General features: G+C 40.4%; 1 long non-coding RNA gene across 3 annotated transcripts; it reads right to left on the bottom strand.

The window, feature by feature from the left end:
* Positions 1-1,950: 1,950 nt before the first annotated feature.
* Positions 1,951-5,952, bottom strand: LOC125704287 (uncharacterized). Of its 3 annotated transcripts, none has more exons than XR_007381074.1 (3): positions 5,786-5,952; positions 5,472-5,626; positions 1,951-5,138 (listed from the first exon to the last, which is right to left on the bottom strand). It is a non-coding gene; the product is annotated as an uncharacterized LOC125704287 (long non-coding RNA). The 3 variants fall into 3 exon arrangements; XR_007381073.1 differs by having other exon boundaries at positions 5,503-5,626; XR_007381072.1 differs by lacking the exon at positions 1,951-5,138 and adding an exon at positions 5,275-5,471 and having other exon boundaries at positions 5,503-5,626.
* Positions 5,953-8,699: the final 2,747 nt, after the last annotated feature.

The following is an 8,699-nucleotide window of genomic DNA, read 5'->3' as shown; positions in this document are numbered from 1 at the left end:
TTACACTCATCTGATGAAAACCAAAAGTTATGTTGGTGTGAAGGAAGGGGCGGGACTACCGACTGCCCCAGGAGGTTAGTCAGGTGACTGCATGGGTTCATTGCCTCCCACATGCTCCTGGATATATATTTATGGTTACAGGCATGTGTGTGTGTGTGGGTGGGTGCCTTTTTGCCCCCAGGAAGTCTGGACCCAAGGGAAGCTCAGCAGTCATGATTGACAGACAGTGATTAATTCTGGAGAATAGGGTACAGCTCCCTTAGAAGCAGAAAAGGGGAATGATCCATAGTAATATCTACGTTAATTGTCCAAATCCCTTCGGTCTGTGCTGTAGCTGAACCATATTTCCAGCTGTTGTGTTTTCCCTTATGCAGACCACGTATATGTTTCATTTCACATCAATTAAAATAAATACCATTGTACCGTCCCAATAGCATGCTGGGATAAGGCTGTGTGTGAACATTAATATTGACAATAGGGTTCAGTGTTACCTGTTCCCTTTAGTCAGGTGGAAACTATTTACCAAATTCACAAGTTCAAGCCAACGGCGAGCCTACAAGAACTCTCCCTAGGTCGAATAAGTTGGTTAGTACCTCCAATAGCCACACGTGGCATAGGTAACGTAAACAATGCAATGTAAACAATTTTCTATATCTTTGTCTTCCTGTGAGATCCAGCCGATTCAGTAATGGATTACAGAAATTCCTATGCTCAGTCTATAAGCTATTCTGAGAAGATTCATACGGCCTCTTGCAAGGCCTCCAAGCACTCAAATCCTACAAGCTGTTGTAGGTCTTGACCAGCAAAACCGCTTACGTGAAAAAAAACCAGGAAACAGAATTAGCCGCAACAGGAAATATGGTGCTTTTCTTCTGTATCGCCTTTTTGCTGTTCTCAACAAAACCATTGCTGATCAATGTAAAAATATCATTTTATCTCACAAACTGTAGTTAGATATAGTTTACCGGCTATTTTAAACAGATTCCTTTTTAAAAAAAATAAAATAATGTGTACGTGTGTAAAGAAGCATTTCAAACCACCGAAACCAGATAAACAAAAGTGGAAGCAATATGTCAAGGTTATATATCAGTATAACAGCTGAATACCAATATAATACTGGCCATAGCTTACGCTGGAGATCAAAATTAGAGAACAATTGATGAACACTTTTGATCAGTGTTCTTTTTCAAAGATGTCATTTAAGTTTCTTATACTGTGCTCCTGAATTTATGTAACTGGTGACATATGCTTAAAATACTGCTCTTTTACTCCTGTTTGGAAAACTTCCAAGTAGGATTACGTAGTGACCTTGACATTTAGGAAATTGTAGGTTGTTCTCTAATTTTGATCTCCAGTGTATATGTAAATATTGAAAATTCAATCCAATATAAAAACAATAGGGTTTTGAATGGAGTTTTTGGAGAAAATCCACTTCAAAAGTACTAAAACTAGTGTAAATGCAGTTTAAGCAACTCTTCATTGAGTATATGGAATATAGGATTAAGCATGCACAGCAAATATCTTGTGATCAAAATGTGTGTTTCTCCAGTCAGAGCAGTTTAGTATAAACACACCTTTGTTAATCCATTGCAGGATCTGAAACGACTGCCACTCTTTTTAATGTGGGGTGATCAAAGAAAGAAAATGATGCATTCGGAAAACCACTCTAATTTCCTTCCCAGAAATTGCTACAGTAATCATTCCTCTTAACCTTTTGTCTTTAACCTTTTATTTCAGTCAGGTTAAATAAGGTATCAGTGTCTAGTGAAAAGCATTGCAACACACAGTCAAATCTGGAGCAGCGTAAATCAGTCAAAAACTTCCTTTAATTAGACTTTGAAGTTGTTCCTTGAGTATTTTTTCTTCTTCTCTAATAGTAGCCAGGCTGCAATTTATTGACTTCCTCAAAGATGTACACTGAAAAATAGCAAGAGAGAAAATAAGGTGTTAAAGGCTGAATCCGGCTGTTACAGGCCTGCATGCCTATTACAGTGTGGTAATTTATTTTTTCAGACAGGTAGTGAATAGAGAAGACAAATACGCTGCTAGATTGCATAGCATAGTGACATGTATGTGATAAACATGCATTTGTGTCTCCATACTGTACCTCTGCTGGAGAAGCATTGTCCCACAGACAAGCTGTACCATCGAAAAGGGTTTCTGTGGCATTTCTATTGATTTTACAGGGTCTTTGAAAATTGTAACCGTGGCCAAACTCCCATTCCTCTTTTGAGGCTTTCAGTCTCAGAATGCGGTCATTAAGATCAATGGCCCATGCAGTACATTGTTAAGAAGGGAGGGAACTGTACCAATCATTCCTTTTTGGGTGGCATCCGTGTCAAGTTGGCCTGCCAATCAAACACTCACCGGCCCATCGCTTGGTCCTGCTAAGCTCTATAACTATTGAGCAGCAGAGTTGGGTAATTCAGGTCCAGAGATTAAAAGTCCAGACCAAGATTTAGTTTCAACCAACCAGTTCAGCATAAAGAGTCACAGTCACAGAATATTCAACTGGTCGGTTGAAACAAAATCCCGGTCTGGACCTGAATTATCCAACTCTGTTGAGCAAAAGGAAATCTGGTCACCATCACGGCTCAGCCCAGTGATGTATTGCAGAACATCGTTTGTTGTGGATGTTTCATAGCTGCAAAGTACAATTTAATCTCACTTTATTGTTTAAGTCCAAACCCTGTGACTCTGGCTGAGATAAATAGCTGGATGGTTCAAGTGTGGACACCAAAAATATTAATAAATCATAGTTTTATTTATGCTAAATAAATGCAGCCTTACCTGCAAATACAAACAAAATGAATCACATTTTTTGCAATAATATGTTAATCTGTTCATTTTCAGTATACCCCTTACTTGTTCATCTAGTGACAGTTGTAAATATGAAATTATCGCCATGTATCGGATTGGGCCATTTGCAACACATTTTCTCAGGCACATTAAATCCCACAAATATGTTTCAGGTAACACCTGTCAGGATTGAACGGGGTTTCAAAACAAAAGCTGACCCCCAAAGAGAGGGAAGTTCCTGGTTTTTCGCATATCCGGCTATGCTAGGTTTCTGTTCACCTCTTTCACAATGAGACAAACAGGCATCGGACAGTCGTCTATGGTGGATCCAAACATCTCACTTCTTATTCCCGATTCCTCATTTTGTCCTGTTCTATTCACTTTATGGCTGTGAGTTTTACAGGAGCCTATTGACCATTCAAGATAATATTTGGTAGTGCGTGGTTTTGGTTTGGCAGGTGTTAGGCACACGATTTAGTGACAAATAAAACAAATGGATTCTGACTGATATTCTTGGGATCTAACGAGACTTTTTTATACTGAAACCGCAATGGAATTATACAATTCAATGAGTACATCTTGTGAATTATACAATTCAATTATACAATTCAGTGATGCCAGATAGTTTGATACATTTAATTGGTTAAGATAAATCCATGGAGCTTAATATTAATGACCCTCATTAGTTCTCATAGATGGATTTTGGCAGATGATGGTTTGATAGAATCCATGGAAATGATCTCCTTCTTGTTAATGATCACTGGTTTGTCAAGGGAAATTCAGGTACAGCAGTCATAGGATTAGAGCTGGACCTTGTGGAGATCCCTTAAAAAGTGAGTGGAGAGCTTTCAGAGGCCCTATTCATTTAAACCAGGACCACCTTTAAAGATTTTTTTTTCCAGTATGATTCCACTTAACACTCACACCTTACTCAGTGGTGGAGACACACCAGGTTTACCACATCAAAGGCTGTGTGGTGTGAGTAAACATGTCTGTTGTTCAACAGACTTGGTTGACCTGCCTTGACTGAAGGTCTTTATCTACCAAAGCACACTTCCTGCCGGTGTACAGCCGCTGCAGCAGGCGGCAACGGTGTCTTAAGCCACCAGAAGAACCACCAGATTTTAATACGCTCTCTTTGTCTTTGCCTAGACTAGTCACCCAAGCCTTTCATATGTTTCCGCCTTCATGAGGCGAGATTCCACAATTAATGGCACCTTCTCCAAATCCTTGAAAGAGATCCCAGACAGGACCTGGATTTTCCAGAAATCCTTCACAATGTCATATTCGTGGCAAGCTTTCTCTTCCTTAATGATGAACAGCTTTACTACTGATTTAGTAAGAATTAGTGGTGGTGTGGGTGTTACTAATTTGTGAATAAAGTGTGTTAGGCCTCCCCCCACCCATGGTGCAGTCTGGGCTATATGATAAACTTCCAGCTAGATCATCTGGTGTCGTCATGCGATGTTGCAAGGCAGCAATTGGTCAAAAGAGCCTTGCATGTGACTGACAGTCTCCTGATGTTACCTTATCAGCCTAAAGGATGTGTCAATGGATGTACCAACCATTTCAGAAACACTAGTCACCAGGGTACCAGTTAGCATTTCGATTAGAGCAAACAGCTACCACTTCACCAGTCATTAAGTCTCATTTTATGGTGTAACTGACTGTCTTATATTGCACATGACAACAAACCTCCTCACCTTAATGCTAAACTTGACCCAGCTACTGGATCCTCAAAAAAAGTGATAGTTTGCTGGATAATTAATGGGAAATTATTCACCAAACATTACACCTTTTAATGATTAGTTCTGTTTAATATAGTGACAGGAATAATCAATTTCTTCTTCATGCGAAAACAATGGAAATAAGAAATAAAGAGTATAGACAGTGACCCCACCCACTGAACAGTTGATAGAGCTCAATATGAATCTAACTAAATTTGACTATCTGAATGAAGGTTAATGTTTTTATCATCAGTTCAGTCAGCAAACCTATGCCGGTTGTAACTCCCTTCACCACGCAAGAGCTGTTCCTCCAGAAGGTACTGCTGTGTGATTCCCCGATGGTGGAATGAGCTGCTGAACCACGTCCAGTCATCAGACTCCCTCTCCACCTTCAAGAAACGCCTCAAGACCCTTCTGTTCCATGAGTTCCTCTACTAGACTGATGCCTCTTTACATTCCATGAATGTTGAAGCACTTCTGGTCCTTGAATAGTCTTACTAGGCCGTTGCTTGTTAGAAGTTGTTGTGCCTCTCCTGCCCCAGTACTGCTTTCACTTGTACCTTGGCATCCAATGGAAGCTCAGTCTAGCCGTGCTTTTCGCCAAGTTGATTCCTTGACAGACCAAGTTGGATAAGCGGTTTGGAAAATGGATGGATGGATTCCTTGACTGTACATACATTTGTAATGTCCTGTTTGCCTCATTTGTACATCGCTTTGGACAAAAGCGTCTGCTAAATATGTGAAATATAAATGTAAATGTAAGAGATTTACAGTAACTGGTATACAAAAACCATACTGATGAAAGCTAGAATATTTAAGCTATGCAGACTTCTTCAAACCGAAACAGAATAATAATTGTATATAATAGAAAAGTATAAAGATAAAGCAGGAAGTGGTCATGTGAAAAAACAATTCCAGAAAAATCTGTAAATATGCGTGTGTCACCTGGGTGCAATGCAGAGCTGCATGGACTGACCTGGGTGCAATGCAGAGCTGCGTGGACTGACCTGGGTGCAAGGCAGAGCTGCATGGACTGACCTGGGTGCAAGGCAGAGCTGCGTGGACTGACCTGGGTGCAGGGCAGAGCTGCGTGGACTGACCTGGGTGCAAGGCAGGGTGGATTAGCAGGCTACATTAGAATGCTACTGCTGTCCTTTTAACTAACCACTGAACAACAACTAAGAATACAATTTCCTTCTTGAAATATTTTAAAGCACGATCTTATCATGTTTTTTTTTTAAATTTTTACTTATATTTACCTGGCGACAGTAAGCCGCTTTGTGTCCTGTTTCAGATGAAGCACACTAAATTGAAAAAAAAGCACTCCAGTACATACTACTAAAGGCTACTAGAATGAGCCACTTGCGATCACCATAAAATGTTTTTTTTTTACTTGACGAGTACTTCATTGAGACAGTGACTCACAGGAACATCGGCTCTCAGTCTCACACACACACACACGGACACATGGCCACACACAAAAAATAAGGCAAGCTGGGCTAGTCACATGCTCGCTACCAAGAAGACAGGCAATGGAGAAGGGAATTTCCGAAAGTCTGCCACAATCAGAGCAACAGTGTACACAATCAAAAACACATGGTGGCAATCCTATTCTCTGAAAAAGAAAGCAGCCCACTCGCCACACCGTTGAGCAAGTAAATCATGTGAAAGAAATGTTGGGGGAATATAATCAGGCATCAGAGCAACACTGGACATTTGGAGGACAACTTTACACAAAAGATCACAGAATGCGCAAATGTCCAGGGATGAATCACCCATCCATACATCCATACGTCCATTTTTCATAACTACTCATCCAGGGCGAAGTCACGGCAGATGATGTATCAACTTCTCCTAGATATATAAAATCAACAAGTAGCTTTTTTTAAAAACATATTATCAACACCCATTGCCCTTATTATACATTCGGTTAGGCATGTCTTTCTATCACTGGTATAGCTAAACAAGTAAGCTATAAATGTGAAACAATAAAGGTTCTTTATGGAAGGAGGCTGCCGTAGTGTGTTTGGAGGAATCGCTACAGGCTTGCAGCAGCGGATGGGTGGGGTGGGGGGTGTGGGGGTGACCTTGCTGAAATGTCTGTAAAATTGGAGATTTGTTGCTCTTAAATGTTGTTTTCGCTAATGTGAACTTATATAAATTGCTTTCACTGTCCATAAGATACTGCCTTAAGCCTTGTAAAACCATTGCTTGAAGAGACATTGAAAGCGCATGGTGCCACAAAAGAGCAGAGCATGTATGAAATCCTCTCTATGTGGCTCCTATGTGTCTTCAGCTCTTCCCCCAAAGTTCCTCTTTCTAAATCCATTGCTTAAGTAAGTCTAAAGATGACTCACCTTATCTGAAACAGCCATGCACTGACTTAACCCTTGTGCTGCAGTGGATTAACCCATATTATTCCCAATCAGAGCGGACAGCTTCCACGAGGCCTTAAATCTGAATGTTAGAGTGCTATTTCAAGCACCAACATTTCAAAGAACTCACAATAAAAGCATTCTCTTTTCTTGGTTAGACTACACCCATAAGCAAAAAGTAGCTGTGTTTGGGGTTTGGAAAATGGGTTTAACCCAAATATACTTTATATAGAAGAGGCCTTTCTTGCAGATTAGGTACACATTCTCTTGTTGCCATATCAAGATGCGTAATTTCGGTTGCTCTGTTGTGGAGAACCCTGTTCAGCCTGAGAGGCTTGGGGCCATTTACAATGAATTTACACTTTAGAACAAGCGGTCGCTACTTAACTATGTGTCTAAAATACATCACATAGAAACTTAGTTCTTATCTCACAAATCAAATGCTCCACCCTGTGGTGGACAACAGGATTGTATCAAACTACATTTTCCCTGGCAGAAGTTAATTATACAACTACGCCAGCACCCAACCTGCTAGCACTACTGCCTTCATGTGGAATTTACTTGATACTTGTGTGCCTTCTGTTCTGCAACGTCCACTACAAACATTTTTGGTTTCCTCTTCTTCCCTCTTTTCATTTTGCTGCGTGTCCTTACTTTTGTACTGGGCTTTCAATATGTCTTCTATATTTATCTGACTTGTTTACCAGTAATAAAAGGTATCTGTGTCTTTCGGTCTACAGTTTATGTTGAAGACAGTCATGTTTGCCTGCTACTTTTCCCACCGAAGTACTGAATTTGTGTGTTGTTCTCTGTTTGAGAAAATGCAGACAATAATGAATGGTCCTCAATCCCCCCCCCCCCAAAGCATATATGCCTATTTTCCACGAAAAAAAGCAGTACAATAAAAGCATGTACAGGCAGCCCTCAAGTTACCGTTCCCTAAGTCTGTTTTTAAGTAGAATTTGTAGGTAAATCAGAAGAATAGTTATACAATACATAATAATAATAATAATAATAATAATTGCTGAAGCCACGCAATGCTTTCATAAGCATCACAAAATAGTGCTCGCATTCATTATTACAAACTATTATATTTAACTTTTTTATATATAATCAGGCTTAATGGCAGTCAATTTGTAAGTCCTTCTTGTCCCTCAGAAACACAGCAAAGCGCCGATGTTCATTCGGAGCTGATACACCGCAGCCTCGCATTTCTTCACAGACTTTTATCTAAAAAGCATCAGTCCCACATTCATCAGCTCTTCCTGTTGTGCATGCAGCAGGTCGCCTGAAATTTGTTATTAAAAATCGGATCTCCTGAGCATTCGGAACCACCACCAGTCCAGCAGCCAATGTGAGGAGCCCGCGGGTTCCCAGAATGACATAGTGCTCTTTGACGGAAACGTCTCTGCAGCCGTTTCGTAAATTCAGTGTATTTATGAGATCCTGTCTGAGGTGAAGATTAATGTTCTTGCGTCTTTGATGTGGTCTATGGCCTGTACTTGTAGGTTTTATTTCGGCAGAAACACCTCCATTGCTCTTCCCTTTCAAAAGTTTAGTCTTACCTTTCTTTTTACAGCTGACTTCATTATCTGATTAAATTGGTTCCTCTTCTTGTCAGAGGGGGGGCATGATGGCTCTGAGTAGCACTGTTGCTGTACAGCCCATCCAGAACGTACCCCAGCCCTGTGTCGTCTGGGACAGGGCCCAGGGCCCCCACTATACGGAGAGTAATAAATGGCTCAAAAATGGAAGGATCATCATTGTAATGTAGCAGATGGTACATTATTATAAGACA

Source organism: Brienomyrus brachyistius, chromosome 11 (genome assembly GCF_023856365.1).
Source record: "Brienomyrus brachyistius isolate T26 chromosome 11, BBRACH_0.4, whole genome shotgun sequence".
Taxonomy (NCBI): domain Eukaryota; kingdom Metazoa; phylum Chordata; class Actinopteri; order Osteoglossiformes; family Mormyridae; genus Brienomyrus; species Brienomyrus brachyistius.
The sequence above is the reverse complement of the archived record's forward strand: the minus strand, read 5'-3'. Positions and strand labels throughout refer to the sequence as shown.